At 37.2% G+C, this 15545-nt stretch overlaps 1 protein-coding gene and 1 pseudogene across 2 annotated transcripts in view; one reads left to right on the plus strand and one right to left on the minus strand.

The window, feature by feature from the left end:
• The window catches only part of PTPRK (protein tyrosine phosphatase receptor type K), a 540066-nt gene that overhangs the window by 315910 nt on the left and 208611 nt on the right, over positions 1 to 15545 (minus strand). The gene's annotated exons all lie outside the window — the stretch shown is intronic.
• Positions 9980 to 10524, plus strand: LOC103663421 (annotated as a pseudogene).

The following is a 15545-nucleotide window of genomic DNA, read 5'->3' on the forward strand; positions in this document are numbered from 1 at the left end:
TGATTTCATTACACTGTATGGAACTCCTTAAGTTATTAATACTGAATTTTCTTCCACAAGCTAACTATATGATTAATCTGTATTTGAGGCACAGACTAGATAATAAACTATGTGTTGTCACCATATGAATATTTTCAACTGTTACTCTTCAAATTTAAAATAATTTAATAAAAACTTTATAGAACCTACATTGCATTTGCTGCTTAAAAAGGCAAAAGAAACCTTGACTAGCCCAAGAATAAGATAATTCAGAGAAATGAAACGTAAAATATCATTAATGTGATTAACCATTCTGTTTGGCATAGTCATTTATATATAAACGCATATAGAATATTTTATGTAGGAAGGACAAAGTAGAAAAGGGAAATGGATATTTGTATATTAAAATACACTCAGATATATGTTGAGAGTCCAATACGCAGCCTGCATAATTGTCTAAGATTTCATTTGCATGGGCTAGAGGTCTGCAGCTTGAGGAGACTGCTTCGAGCTTCATTCAAAGACAACCCCCTCTACCTTTCTTCCTCCAAAATTGGTTAATACCGTAAGGCAGGGGAAGATAAGCTAAGACAGACCTTAAGTTCAAGAAGGACCACGTTAGCAATGCTCCTAAAGTGTTGTCAGTTTGTGGACATATCCTGGCTGGATCTGGATCACTTGAGAGCAGAATGCAGTCTTGTGTCCCATGTCATAATGATGGAATCTCTGGGACTGATGTCTAGGAACATGTGTTTAATTGATATTGGTGAATTTAATTGTGCTAGTTGAAAATATTCATATGGTGACACACACATAGTTTATCATATAGTCTTTATAGGGTCCTGAAGTCTGAATGAAGCCCCACCCCATGCAACTGTACACTCACAGCAATGTTTGAAAAGCACTGCTCTGGGACAGAGGTCACCAAACTTTTACTTAAAAGCACCTGATGGAAAATGTTTAAGGCTTTGAGGGCCATATGCTCTCTGTCACAACTTCGCAACTCCACACAAGAGCACTGTGGACAACACATACAGGAATGAACATGGCCATACACCAATAAAGCTTTGGATATGCAAACTAAAATTTAATTTCATATAATTTTCACGAGTTGTGAAATCTTCTTCCTTTCTTTTACACAAACCATTACTGGATTACAGTGTATAAAAACGGGCCAAAGGCCAGATCATAATTTGCCAACCTGTGCTGCAGAAAATGGAGAAACCATAGGGCAGAAATCAATGTGCACAGAGGGCAAGAATGCTTAAAAACTGGTCCTGAGGAGGGAAAACAAAGGGTGGATTTTGATATAGCACTTCACAGCAAAGACCTAGAAGTAAAAGCAGTGATACACACAGACTCAGGCAGAGAGCTGTGTAGAAGATGCAGCCATGGAATTTAAGGGGGGGAAATGGCCTGGATTAGAACAGAGTCAGGAAGGCACCGAGTACAAACCTGATCACAGTAGGTAGTTTTCCATTCCTGTTTCTTACTCTCATTTACAGTTAGGAAACCTAAACCCTAACCCTAGCTCTGGCAAATCTAACCGAGTAATCTCAGGCAAATTAGTTTTCACATTACAACTTAAGGTGATTCTTTCAAATAAATCTTAATTCTCCAAAATGAAACTTTTAGAATTCTGAAAGCAAGGCACATGTGAAGCCAATATACCTTAAAGTCCACGACCCTATAAAGTCACATGGCAATGCCATACATGGACAGTTGACACCACTGAAGAAGTTATTTATAGCATACTGTCAGAAACATTAATAAGGAACGTGTAAATAATGTCAAGTTTAAATTTACATCCTTATACAGTGTGTGCTAAGAACATGGAAATAATTGAATTCCCACAATCAAGTATCTCCTCTACCCAGAAGCTTCTAATCTATCTCCAGGTCCTCTGAGTAGAAGTCAAGTTCCTAGGCACTGCAAATGTTCAAGTCACTGGACCCACCTGCCTCTTCAACCTCATTTCTTTGTTATCTGCCTGCTCCTCGCCCTCTAGCCTCAGTGGCCTCCACGGCGGCTACTCCTGGACACACTCGTGGCTATTTCTGGACACACTCTGTAGGCTTCCACCGTATGACCTTCACCCTGGCTCTTCCCTTCCCTGAACTGCTCTGCCAGCAGATGTCCCTGTGCTCATACCCTCACCATCTTTACATCTTTGCCCAAGAGCCTACTCAGTGAAACCCATCCAAACTATTCAATGTAAAATTACAACCTGTCCCTGCCCCTCACCTTTCAACAAGCCCCCACCACCCTGCTCTATTCTCTCTTTCCCAGCCGTTGCTACTTTCTAGTCTAATTTACAATGGGAGCTGTGGATTGTCTCCTGTGACCCCCCACAAAAGCTTCTTCAGAGTACTGATTAATCTGTTCCTTTTATTCGCTGGTGCATTTTAAGTATCCAGAACAGTGCCTGGCATGGAAAAGGTGCTGGAAAAATACTTACTGAACAAATGAATTAATGTTTGTATTATCTGTAAGGCAAATACCACTACTTTTTAAACTATAGGCATAAAAATTTAACAACTGCACCATTGTAAAAGAAATTTTAGCATCACTTTTAATACAATTCTCTTTCCCAAAATAACAATGTTTTTACTCACAGTGTATTTTTTAAATCTAAAAATGAGAAATTTTCTTGTCAATTTTCTCAAATGTCCTGATGCTTGGTGCTAAGTACAGAAACCAAAATAGTATTTTTCATCACTCTCAATATTTTAAAGATGTTAAGTAAAAGTATGTATCACATTCAAGTGCAGGAAAATGTTATGTTTTAATTGCTACTTGCTTTAAAATATAAGATAAAATATAAGAAGTTAAAAGAAATGTTAAATACAAAAGCACATTATGTTTTCAAACATTATAATATCTGCATTTTTAAAATATTTCTTTAAATTCTAAAAGCAAAAAGTCTTTTTTTTCTTTTTAGAAGAAACCACAATTCTATAAATACACATCTATTATACAGTTCATACAATTTTGTGTTAATATGCATACTCTTTGAATCCACTCTAGAGTTATCATTGCTGATATATTCTTTGATAACTAGACTGCCTTGTTTTTGCTGCTAGAAAACTATATTATTATATTCTTCTTTTAAGATAAGGATATTGTCTCAAGGATTTATGTTCTAGATCTACCTTAGCTAAAATAAAGTGGTTTACTTTTATTGTTATGCCTGACACAGGTAAGTTATTTTCTAGCACACTCAAAAATGTCTATTAAGAACAGCAGACCATGCAGACAGCTCCATTCATTCGAAGTCCCTACTACTAAATTAAAAAACAAACAAAAACACACCAAAACCTCCCCCCTCATATTTAAAGATGACAAGGGGAGAAAAAAAAAAAAAACTGAATATTCTCCACCCAAGAACTATTTACCCTCCTTTTGCTCTATTCTACTTACTCAAAACATGTATTTGGGAGAAGTTAAAACTAAAGTCTTCCATGCTAATGTCAATAAACCCTTTTACTTGATCTTCTTTGAAATTTCTTCAGGATCTCATATTCCCACCCTTTCCCTTCTTGAGATGCTCTCTCCCCCTAAGTTCCCTGTTGTTTATTTCATGGTTTTTTCTTCATTCTCTGTATCTCCCTTCTGTCTCCTTTGCAGGCTTGATTTGGTGAACTCCTTTACTCTTGAGGTGTTCATGAGACCCTCTTTTTACTCTTTATTTTGCCTGCGCAGGTGTTCATGAGACCCTCTTTTTACTCTTTATTTTGCCTGCGCAATACTAGCTTCCTCTGACTTCTCTCAGCATCTCCATGCTCATGACTTCCCAATCTGGTTTTGTAGTGAAGATCTTTCTCCTGACCTTTAGCATATTCAAACTGTGGGTCAGCTTCACTTGGATGATCCACACTCACCTAAATCAGCATCGTCCACACCCCTCACATACACACACACACACACACACACACACACACACAATCTGCCTCCCCTCAAATAACCCATACATATTTCAATAAATGGCATCACAAGCCATTACACTTGCACAATTAGGAAAGAGGGCATCACCTCTGCATTCTTTCTCTAATCCCACGTGCCAGTAAACCCTCAATTCCTATCAGTTCCACGTCCACACCATTTCTGAAATCAACTGATTTCATCAAGTCTGCACTACCAATGACCTAATTCAGGTCGTCCATTCCTATCTCTGACCTGAACTACTAAAAGAATCTCCTAAGAGGTCTCTGTCAGTCTATAGGAGATACCCTTGCTGGGTGGAGGGGGGATATGTGTGAAGGTGTCCCTATGGCTAAAGAGTGGGACAGAGAATAAGTACTTAGAAATCACATTCATTAGTGTATTTGTCCTGTTACATTTCTCATATAATAGATGAGAGCTATATATATGCCACTGCCTGGGTTATTTTTATAACAAAATGATTTAATATGGATTGGATACCATTCAGTGTTCACTTGTATTACTCTGTTATAAATCAAGTATTCTCTAAGTAGAAATGACTCTTTGCTACCACAAGAGGTTAACCTAATCTCTGCTGTAAGTGATTTTCTTAAGATTGGAAGTTTTAAGTTAAAGCTGTGATATGAAGATTCATTGGTTCATTTTATTCCATTAAAATAAAGTGTTCAAACAAATTTCTTTCTAAAATGGAAACTTTCTTTAAAACACCTGGAATATTTTTACATAGAATTTAAAGAGCATAAGATTTCCACTGCCACTGCAGTTCCAAGAGCTGATTATCTCAATTACAACACTCATTCAACAATTATTTGAAGTCTAGGTGCCTGTTGAGACAACAGAAGAGTTTACCATCAGAAAACAAAAACTGCACTGTAGTCAGAATGAAACCCATCATGGAAGATCCTATCACAGCCCATGAGTTACGCAAGCATTAAATTCACTATGAATATATTCCCTATTTTGCCTGTGGCTTACTTCAAAAGACTAAGAGAGCCGCACTGTGCCTTCTGCTCTTCAGTGGTAAACAGGGGTGATGTAAGAGCTCTTTCCACATAATCCTGTCAAGCAAAACCAAAGTATGATACTAAAAGGAGGAACATACCTGCTTTATGAGAAAAAAAAAAATCTTAGGATAATCCTCAAAATAGCAAGTTTTCTTTAGTTAGTATGACTACAGAAGAAAACAGCATTTACCATCAGGGAGGTAAAACTCTACCAAATATATTTTAACTTCTTTACTCCTGATGCATTATATCTTATAGAACAAGTAATTTCAGTGGATACAAATGATTAAAATTATATAAAGCACACTGTTGACCAACTTTAAGGGAAAACAAAGTTATTTGATTGTGAAATGAGTAAAATATGTAAGTTATCTTAAAACTAGTTGAACAGAAAGGAAATCCTGGCTCACATAAATACTTTTCCAAAGATTGTGTGGACTCTGTGAGTCTCCAAAAGCAGGGGGTTGAAAAAATAATCATCCAAACCTTTCAGTTTACAGCATGCATAACACTACCAAATGATGAGGTTAAAAGTCATCTCTACCTCTACTGAAATGCAACTCTGCGCACGCACACACACACACACACACACACACACAGCATTTCAAGATTTACTTATTCAAGAGAATTAAAAAGAGTATTACATTCTCATAGAAATCATCTTAACATAAAATCAGTATAAGATCCCCACGTCCTGCTAGAAGGATACTAAGGACAACAATCTAGAGGGAAAGAGACAAGAAATGAAAGTTTTATAAAACAAAATTTATGAGAAACAAGTCATTCTAATTCACCATAGCGGTGTAAGGAATGGATTAGATAGCAGTATAAGGAACGGATTAGATAGACCTCTATGCCTATTTTGTTATTTCTATTTCTTTTCTTAAATAAAATTGTTTCTGAATATAAAAATAGCTCTTTATTCTGCTTGTCTTCTAAGTATTCTCTTCTTGATTGCTATAGAGGGAACTTAAACAGTAAGTTTCAAAAAGAAGAGAAAAGAGGTTGATGTGCCCTTTTAGTAGATTTGTAAAGAACCCCCTTCTCAAAGCCAGCATTTCATTGATTTATCACTGCCGTTTTAGTGTGACCAATTAACAGCTGAAATAAAGTTGACTAATGGAAAGGCCTGAATCAGATTTTCCCTTCTCTTTTTTTTTTTCCTACTTCACATGAATCACCAAAGAACACTGGATTTATCCTCAACATCATTAGTAGCTTAAAGAATTTAAAGTTTTCTGTCCACCTTTCGATTTGAATAGTCTAGGCAGTCTATTACTTGGCCTGTTTATAGAAAATGGAAAGGGAAGAAAAAAAGTCTGCTCGAATCTGGAAGAATTATTTCTATAGGGATAGTGAGAAAGTCAGCAAAGATATAGAAACAAAAGAAAAAAAAAAAACGTCGAGAAAGAAAAAGAGAAATTAACCACTTAAATACGGTTACCATAAAAAGATACATGCAATTTAGGAAGAAAAGACTCTTCATGGAGATTGAAAAATTAGATCTCTCAGAAAAACACAGAATCTGTTGATTATCCTAACTATAACTTTTCACAGAAATGTTTAAAATCCAACTCCCCAAATCAAATAAAATTTTAAAAATTCACCCAGGACAATCCAAATACAATTGCATGCATAATATTAGTATTCTTCTAATAATCAACACAGTGATACTTATTAATTGCCTATTATATGCTAGGTACTGTGAGAGATGCTACAGGGAATACAAAAAAACATGTAAGAATTGGTACCTTCGTTCAACAAAAATAGTCAGGAAAGTTATAATTCAGTCGATCAAGAATGACAGAAAGGATTTGATTTAGATTTGCCAGAAAGTAGAACAATAGGTACAATGGTATGAAGTAACAAATAAACACAAAAAGCACAAGTCAATTTAAGGGGAAGCTAATTTAGAAGAGAGATTCCCCAGTGGAAGATAAAGGAAAACGGAGTTGAAGGTAGACATAAGAAATTGGACAACAACAGAGACCGGACACTTTAGCAGGAGAACAATGAGGAGTTATTAAAGGTATTTTAATTTGAGAGCATCAAAGTCTTGCTTTAGAAAAATTAATAGTGACATGGTATCAGTGTGGAAAAAACAAATGCAGAAGTCTTGAAATATAACAGACGTCTGAGGATTAGGTCACATGGTATAAGACGGTTTGTAGTAGTAATAAAAAGTCAAAAACTGAGTTCAAATGGAATATTTAAAGGACTCAGGAACTAGTTAGTTAGTTAGTTAGTTGTGAGCAAAGGGATAAGGTGGGAAAAGTTCTATTTTATAAGGTTAAGGCGACATATATCAACAAGAAAATTTCTAGCAGGCAGTTAGAAACTAGAGGACTCAGAGCTCAGAAGAAAAGAACACAGGGAGAAGAATGCACATGCCTGAGCCAAGCACTAAGGAAGATTATAATAAAAAGCCCTACTTCACCTCATATATAAAATGAATTCCAAAGCTATTTAATACTTACATTTGAAAGGCAAATCATTACACTTTTAAAAGAAATACAGAACAAAATAACTTCAGAGTTGGGAAGGTTTCTTAAAATGTTTTTTAAAATCTATAACTTTTTTTAAAAATCAATAAAACCATCAAGAGTAAAACTAAAATTTTGTCCGAAGAACTATAATAAAAGCCAAAAAAATAGGCCCAAACCTGAAAAAGACATATTTTTGTCAAATGATTCATATCTAGACTACATAAAGAAACATCTACCAATTGATAAGAAGCAGAGAAACCAATAGAAAAATGGACCAAAGACACAAATGGGCACTTGAGAAAAGTAGAAACAAAAATGACAAAACATTTGAAAATAAACTCAAGAGCAGTCAGAAAAATTCAAATAGTCAAAGAAATACAAATTTTGACCACAGTTTTAAACCCATCCAATGGGAAAAGCAATCTGAAAAATATCAATCTGAAAAATCTGAAAATCTAGTAATACCAAATATTGCTACATTTGACAAGAATATATAACAAAAGAAATACATAGTGCTGGCTGGAATACCGACTCTTCAATCATTTTAGCAAAAAACTTAGTGTCATCTTATCAAGTCAAATGTGTATATCCTCCATGACTTTGCCATTTCACTACTAGGGAAGATCCTGTATGTGTGTAAAAAGACACGTGTACAAGAATGTACACAAAGGTACAATATTGTTTTTTAATATAGCAGTTAGAAAACCCAGGAACAACACAAATGTCCATAGGCAGAAGACTGGATAATTAATTTCCGTGTATTCAAAAATAAAATAGAGCAGTGAAAAAGAAATATAGCCACACAAAAAATATGGGAATTGGTATGGGTAGGGATGGATCAAGTGGCCAAAACTGTACAGAATGTGAGACCATTTACATAATATTCCAGAAACATATGAAAGTTGACAAAATATTTAAGTAAGTTAAGGAAAAAGGAAGTAAATGATGACCACAAAATCCAGAATACTATTTTCCTTGGAATAGAAGAAAGGTTTTAACAGAAAGAGACTCTCAGGGGATTCTAGTGATGTTATTTTAGTTATTGTATTGGTACAGGTACGTTTGCTTATCATTCTTTATATCTTGTGTATAGTCATATATTTATAAAAATATTTCCTACTTTGTATATTTTATACAAAATTTTATATATCTTTATTTTTATTTATTATTTATATGTTTATTAAATATTTTGTCTCATATAAAAATAAATATTTCCAAAACTATAAAACTGACTAATACTCAGCATGAGAAAGACCAGAAAAAGAGATGGGGAAAAAATGGTCAGACTTATTTATTTATTTATTTTTTAAATAAAACTAAAATACACTTTCGTAGGAAGGAAAAGACAGTCCGGTAATGTCAATGTTACACCGAAATCAAGAGAATAACGACTTGGAACAAGTTAGAGGCCTCTCATCATCTAGTGATGGTAATTTTCAGATGCATGAAAGGGATAACAGTCAAGCTATAAGGTATTAAGCTATTAGGTATAAGAGAATAATTTTGAGAGAAACTAGAGGCAGTAAGTAAAAATCCCCCTCAGGAAGTTTGGCTATGAAGAACAGACGTGCACAGTACAGTGAAAATTTTTTTCTGCTGGATGAAACTTCAGATTTGCAGAGTGAGGTAAGCGTCAGGGGCACGGTATGTGTTGGGTTGGGCTGGTCTGGGAGAAAGAAGTCGAAGATGCAGAAGAAAGGAGATAATCACAGAGATTATATTCCACTGCTACATAAATAATACTATAGTCTTAGGCATTAAAAATCTAAATGGATTAAAGACCTAAATGTGAGAGAGGAATCCATCAAATTGATGGATTTGACCTCGGCCACAGCAACTTATCGCTAGACACATCTCCAAAGCAAGGGAAACAAAGGCAAAATGAACTACTGGGACGTCCTCAAGGTAAAAAGGTTCTGCACAGCAAAGGAAACAGTCAAGAAAACTAAAAGGCAACCTACAGAATGGGAGAAGATTTTGCAAATGATATATCAGATAAAGAGCTAGCACCCAAAATCTATAAAGAACTTACCAAACTCAACACCCAAAAAACAAACAATCCAGTCAAGAAATGGGTAGAAGATATGAACAGACATTTCTCCAAAGAAGACATACAAACGGCTAACAGACACCTGAAAAAATGCTCCACATCACTTGTCATCAGGGAAATATAAATCAAAACCACAATGAGATACCACCTCACACCAGTCAGAATGGCTAAAATTAACAAGACGGGAAACGACAGATGTTGGCGAGGATGCGGAGAAAGGGGAACCCTCCTAAGCTGTTGGTGGGAATGCAAGCTGGTGCAGCCACTCTGGAAAACATTATGGAGGTTCCTCAAAAAGCTAAAAATAGAGCTACCCTTTGACCCAGCCATTGCACTACTGGGTATTTACCCCAAAGATACAAATGTAGTGATCCAAATAGCACCTGCACCCCAATGTTCATGGCAGCAATGTCCACAATAGCCAAACTGTGGAAAGAGCCCAAATGTCCATCGACGAGGAATGGATAAAGAAGATGTGGTATAGGAGACTCTGCTCTATAAGCCCCTGGAAATGAGCCTTGGAAATCCCTTTTATGAAGATGGCAACGAAGGCTAAGAAGGAAGCCCCTGCCCCTCCCAAAGCCGAAGCCAAAGCAAAGGCTTTGAAGGCCAAGAAAGCGGTGCTGAAAGGCGTCCACAGTCACAAAAAAAAGATCGGCACGTCACCTACATTCCGAGGACCCAAGACTCTGTGTCTCCGAAGGCAGCCCAAATATCCTCGAAAGATGGCCCCCAGGAGATACAAGCTTGATCACTATGCCATCATCAAATTCCCCCTGACTACTGAGTCAGCCATGAAGAAAATAGAAGACAAGAACACATTTGTGTTCATTGTGGATGTCAAGGCCAACAAGTACCCGATCAAACAGGCTGTGAAGAAGCTCTATGATATTGACGTGGCCAAGGTCAACACCTTGATTAGGCCTGATGGAGAAAAGAAGGCATATATATTCGACTGGCTCCCGACTATGATGCTTTGGATGTTGCCAACAAAATTGGGATCATCTAAACTGAGTCCAGCTGGCTAAATCTAAATATAAATTTTTTCACCATAAAAAAAACAAAAAAACGAAAACCAAACAAACAAACAAAAAAAGAAGATGTGGTACATATATACAATGGAATAATACCCAGCCATCAGAAAGGATGAATATCTACCATTTGCATCAGCGTGGATGGAACTGGAGGGTATTATGCTGCGTGAAATAAGTCAATCAGAGAAAGAAAATTATCATATGGTTTCACTCATATGTGGAATATAAGAAACAAGGCAGAGGACTGTAGGAGAAGGGAGAGAAAACTGAATGGGAAGTCATGAGAGAGGGAGACAAACCATATGATACTCTTTACTACAGGAAACAAACTGAGGGTTCCTGGAGGGGAGGCGGGTGAGGGATGGGGTAACTGAGTGAAGGGTATTAAGGAGAGCATGTGATGTGATGAGCACTGGGTGTTACAGGAAAATGATAAATTATTGAACGCTACATCTGAAACTAATGATGTACTGTAAGTTGGCTAATTGAATTTAAATTTTTAAAAAATCATAAGGTTGCCATTCTCTATGTTAAATGTCTCGTTGCACAGTCAAAAAATAGTCAATAGGCTGTAAATCACAACCATGCCACAGAACTGCTTCTTAGTTCAAAGAGTTAATCTCTTATTCCATTTAACTCACCGGGAATGCTAATCCAACTGAGCACTCACCAGACTTCTGTAAAGGGTCTTAGTAAAGGGTCAGTCAGAGCCATCGCCTCTCCCACTCACTTCTCCTGGCCCCTAGTCCCAAGGACAAGATGCTTTCCTAAGAAGCATTGTTCCCCTCCAGGCAGAAGTGGTAAGTGTAAACGGGGCCGCCTTTTTTTTTTTTTTTTTTTAAGATTTTCTTTATTTGTTTGACAGAGAGAGAGGCAGTGAGAGAGGGAACACAAGCAGGGGGAGTGGGAGAGGGAGAAGCAGGCTTTCCGCTGAGCAGGGAACCCAATGTGGGGCTCCAGGATCACGCCCTGAGCCAAAGGCAGAAGCTTAACAGCTGAGCCACCCAGGCGCCCCATCAATGGGGCCTTCTCGAACAAGGCAGAGACAGAGATGGGGGGAGGAATCCAGAGTCTAGGAGGAGTGAGAAAACTCTGGGAACCATCCGAACAGTACGGAACTGTCCAAGACAAGGTGGAGTAGTCCTGAAGTGGAAGCAAGGCTTACCCTATGCAAAGCAACAGCCATATCAGGATATGGGGGCTGTTCCACAGAACAGCTTGGACCTCCTCTCACTAGAGTTACTGCCTCCCAAATCTGTTACATCAGAAACTGTGCTTAATTTTTTTACAGGCCTAACTACTTTGCATTGCTGAAGAAGAGAACTGTAGCAATACTCAGGAGTTAAAGCATTTTTGTGTAATCTGGCTGCAATAAAAAGCACAAATGTCTTTCTAATGCATATTTTCCAAATGATTCCCTCCAAATTAAAATATTCATAATTTTTTTATTTCTTCTTCTTCTTCTCAAATTTAATAAACATGATTTTAACGGACAATTTCCCATTCTCAGACTAATACTAGTTCACTCTCTCCAGGCAATCAGATCACAAATTTAAGTTTAAGTAATCTCCTTTATCCACTGTCTTTTTAGTAATGGTTATAAGATGAAAAATATAAAAGAAAAAGTTCCAGTCTCTGCTTCTACAAACCAAAGCAATCTATTCATATGATGGCTAATCAGAGATGTAAAGGTACTAGAAAACGAACAGCCTTCTTCGGTCTCTCTCTCTCTTTTTTTTTTTTTTTAAGCTTAGTGAGCTATACCCTGTCTTGGCCTGACAGGCACTGTGCTTTACTAGTTAGTTATAGATAATCTTTCCAGGCTTTTACTTGGAGAACAGAGGAAGCAGATTGTGCCTTTCTTCCCGATTCCCAATTATTCCCTAAGGTGGCTGACAGATACACATGATCCCCCTGAGTGTGGAGATGGCTTGCTAGGAAGGTTTACACAGCTGAGGTGAGACGCATGTTTCTGCAACCTGAGCGCTCTCTGAATTACGTAGGGTTCGAGGCTAAAATTCAATGCAGGGCATAACCCCATGATAAAGTATCCCACTGAATTTTAGTTAGTATAGCAATAATTAAGAAAGAATGGATAACTTTGTCTCCTGTGTTCTTTGCTTGACTCTTTTCCAAAAAGAACCCTAAGATCCAAAAACAAACTCATTTCGAACTTCCGCGCCTTACAAGTCAGACAAACGACTAAATAACTCAACTGGCTCCAAACTGAGAAGTAAATGGCAATGAGAAAAAGGAGAAAGGGCCTTCTGCAGCATCACAAAGGCAGCACAGGGACAATTCTCAGAGGCTAGGAACCCAGCAAAAGGAACTCTCAACGTGAACAAGGAGCTTCCTGCTGCCAATCGATAGGGCACTCCTGGCTGTACAGTGAGTGAATGCCACTAAGTGGGTTGCATTAAAACCGGCAAGTTCATTTGTGAACGGCAACTCACTTTATGATCCAGGAGATCTTGGGGCAGAGAATGCCCTTTTACGGCACAAGGAAACTTACTTGGCACACGTGACATAGCACTTGGAACCACCGGTACAGAAAGCAAATAAAGGATTAGAAGCCACCCAGGTGTGGGAGATTAAGGGTTTAACGGGCAGATGGAAGAGAAGAGCATCATCTGGACATCCTTCATCCTTTATAATAAGGGAAAGTTCCCCAGTGATCCCAGCAGAAAGAATAAGCTTAAATGAACAAAATTTAGCAATTTTGTTGACAAAGGCAGAATCCTTGAATAGACTTTTTTTTTTTTTTTTTGTAATGGGAGTCTGTCTGCCAAAACCTGATTACCTTTCATAACAAATAAATCTCTACCTAGCAGACAGGGAACTAAGTAACAAAAGTATGCCTTGCCCCCCACAGGTCATCCTCCAAACTGCGGAATGCCACTTCAAAAGTCTAGTTTGAACAGATGGGGCTTGGATAATAGAGTGTGGGAATGGTCGGCAAATGCTAAGTCAAGGCCCACCGTTTGATCTGCTGAGCTCAGTCTTAAAAGAATGGCTTTTAAAAATCATTACTGTTATCACACTGCTCTTGCTAAAGAGACTCTTCTGAGTGAGCCACAAGCAGTTAGGAATCAAAATAAAACAAACGAATCCCTTGACCTGGATTTGGAAACTTCTCAATATTAGGATCCAACGTATTCAACGTAATCTATCATTCCTCCCAATTTCCAAACCCTGACTTCAGCCAGACCAGTTCGGCTGTTCCCTCACACAGTGTGATCACTCTGGTTTCTGAACAGCTGAGGGCACTATCTATGCCTTATAACTGGGAAACCTAAACCTCCTTTAACTGCTGTCTTTGTATGCTCAGATACAGCTCCATTTTTGTCTGACCAAAGAACCCAGGTACTGCTTCCTTCTTGGAGTTCCATTAATAGTATTGTTTTCTTCACTCCATTGGACATTTAATTGAATAACAATACAAGACAGCCGATATGGATGCTTCATCTCCCTCAAAAGACTTGTTTTTTTCCTATTATTTTATCAGCATTTCTAAACATACATAAATTCTGAAATAATTATGCAACAAAATCCCATTTAATTATCACTTACCGCAAAAACTTATAAACACATAGCCAATCTCTTTGGTGAACTATATATTCCCTAAAGAAAAGTATGAGATTATTTTCATACTTGTTTTCTCCCCAAATTTAGCATGTAGTAACAACTCAATAAATGGTTGGTTGTGAAAATGAATTGAAATCCAGTCCATCAAAGTTCTGAGTTGCCCCTTAGGCATTAAGCTTACTTCATCCAATCAATTCTTGAACAGACAAACCATAAAAATACTTATTTTTTAAAGAAATATTAGCAAATAATATTAAGAAAATGTCTCCTAGGGTCCCTGGGTGGCTCAGTCCGTTGAGCATCTGACTCCTGATTTCAGCTCAGGTCGTGATTTCAGGGTAGTGAGATAGAGCCCTGTGAGGAGAGATACTCCCCTACTCTTGCTCTTGTGCTCTCTCTCTCTAAAAAGAAAGAAAAGAAAAGAAAGAAAAGAAAAGAAAAGAAAAGAAAAGAAAAGAAAAGAAAAGAAAAAAGAAAAAAAAAGAAAGTGTCTCCTGAAAAATTGCAGAAAGTGAAAAAATTATAGCCCTACTCTTATCCCATCACTTAATATTTCATCAGCAAGTCCAATTTTCTTTTGATGCCAAGACTGGAAAGTCATTATCAATAAACGAACAGGCTGGCACACTACAGAGATACTAGATTTTATCTTTAGGGGACCTAACTCAATTCTAGCTAGTAACAAGACCTTAAACAAGTCATTTATATCATCTCTCAGTCCTTATCACTAAAATAAAAATCATTATACTCTTCCTATTGACCTTATATTATTGTAAGGATTATTTTTTTTTAATTTGTCAAACTGCTTTTTAAAATACAAAGCACCATGTAAATATTACACTGGCCTCATGGCATACCCAGTCTCCTTTTAAAGAGGATCTACAGTCCACTTGGAGTCACAAGACACAAAACTATCTGAAATATTACAAGCTAAATGTCTAATTAGCAAAGTAAGCAGTACAGATATGAGGAGAATTGAAGTGCCTAGCAAAGGCTTCATGGTAGCAAGGGAAAGGAAGAAACAAAGGCACTTCAGAAGGTGGATATACTGTGTGCAAATTCACGCACACACAAGTGCCCAAATTGTCCAAAGCACAGCTAGAGCAATCTGCAATTTACTAAAGCAGATGGTGCCAAGAAAAAAATAATAATGGTACAGAAATTGAAGCAGTTGACTGAAGCTAAATTATGAAGGACCTCAAATGATGGCTAATCATTTTGACTTTCAAGGAAACATTGGCAAAATCTGAGGAATGCAATATCAGCAAATCAGCATCCCAAGAAAAGTAACTGATTTATAAGAGTCAGGAAAAAGTTACCATTATCAAGATGGAAAACAACCAGAGCTGTGACTGGAGAGTAAGCACTGAAAAGACTAAAGACGAATATTCATTTGGAGCATGGATAAGATGAGACCTGTTTATGTGAGTAAACAGAATCCCTTGATAACAATCTTCATCAAGTG

Source organism: Ursus maritimus, unplaced genomic scaffold (genome assembly GCF_017311325.1).
Source record: "Ursus maritimus isolate PB19 unplaced genomic scaffold, ASM1731132v1 scaffold_13, whole genome shotgun sequence".
Lineage (NCBI taxonomy): Eukaryota > Metazoa > Chordata > Mammalia > Carnivora > Ursidae > Ursus > Ursus maritimus.